This window comes from Triticum dicoccoides, unplaced genomic scaffold (genome assembly GCF_002162155.2).
Source record: "Triticum dicoccoides isolate Atlit2015 ecotype Zavitan unplaced genomic scaffold, WEW_v2.0 scaffold133845, whole genome shotgun sequence".
NCBI classification, from domain to species: domain Eukaryota; kingdom Viridiplantae; phylum Streptophyta; class Magnoliopsida; order Poales; family Poaceae; genus Triticum; species Triticum dicoccoides.
In genome coordinates, this window is record NW_021194534.1 from 1 (window position 1) to 1,335 (window position 1,335).

Genomic DNA, 1,335 nt, shown 5'->3' on the forward strand with positions numbered 1-1,335 from the left:
TGGAGTCAGGCACCTGCTGCTGCGCCAAGTCAAACAGAAAAATAAATTAAATGGGATCTGGTCTGATAGAGGAGATAGAGGAGAGGATGTGGATCAAAGGAAGGCTGCTCACCACAGTCGTCACTGGTCTCAAATGCTGAGAGGTCACACATTCAGTTTTAAGAACGGAGAACGCATTGTAATTATCTTGAGGTCTGGGAGATGTCCAAACAAAATAAATGATGTCTCAAAGATGATGAGTTTGACAGCAAGGAAATCAGAACAAGAACAAGAGAATTCTTGGTGCCAAATTAACCACCACGTGCATATATATACTGATTACCCAAAGGAAAACCATGTAATAGCAAGCAAGGCCATGAAAACCACCAAGTACATAGGTATGGATATCTATCAAAGTGGCAGTTGCAAAACGATGCCATGTCTCGGATTTGCATGTAAAAAAACTGAACCCCAATGCTCTACTGTACAAACATAGATAATTACGCTTTCCTTTTGAGGATTTCAAGATATATTTTAGGTTCAGCTTTCGTTTCGACTCCGCTAAGGCAATTTTCACATCTAATGCTCCATATATACGACATCAATTCATAGTAGTTATCTAACAACTTGAATCTGTAGTAAGAAGGTGAGGTTAGAAGAAGATTACGCTTTTGTTACTTGGCATCAGGGCCTTCCAATTTGCTTGGGGTGACTTCTTCATCTGCGACCATCCATCTGTAGTAGTCACAAATTAGACCATAAGCAAAGAGAGAGAGAGAGAGAGAGAGAGAGAGAGAGAGAGAGAGAAAGAGACGCAATAACCAGGAATAAAGATTCATTTTCCTCACAGCTAATCAATTATTGTGATAGATGTGCTATAGCAAGATCAAAACCTCTTGTCTACTCTCTGCAGAAAAGGAAGTTTCAGTTTTATATATGTGGCGCAGAAAGCAAGCGAGTTCAGGTGAAAACGAATAGAGGGTACTTGGTACAAGCAAACTGACAGACAGACATACAATTTGCTACTTCCGTGGCCATATCAAAGAACTGCTCCAAGTATTAATTCTGCTGGATTTTCTTCATGAAATGCAACACGTTTTGTACAAGTTTTCGCTTAATAATTATACTTACTATTTCCAATTTCATTTCAGTTGTCCCACTATAAACTACATTTGTATTTACCGTCTTACCAATAACCAATAGGTTATATATATACCCTTGGACAGAATTCAACTTCACTAGTAGAATACATTAATTACCATAGAATTCAACTTGATAGGAATGAACTAGTACTAGATCCTGAGTTTGATCCACAATCTCATAGGGGTGAGAAACACATTCTGTGAAGAACAAAAG

At 38.4% G+C, this 1,335-nt stretch overlaps 1 long non-coding RNA gene across 1 annotated transcript; it reads right to left on the reverse strand.

Annotated features, from left to right (window-relative positions):
* Positions 1–2: 2 nt before the first annotated feature.
* LOC119343602 lies at positions 3–689 on the reverse strand. Its single transcript, XR_005166176.1, has 3 exons — positions 647–689; positions 113–194; positions 3–19 (listed from the first exon to the last, which is right to left on the reverse strand). It is a non-coding gene; the product is annotated as an uncharacterized LOC119343602 (long non-coding RNA).
* Positions 690–1,335: the final 646 nt, after the last annotated feature.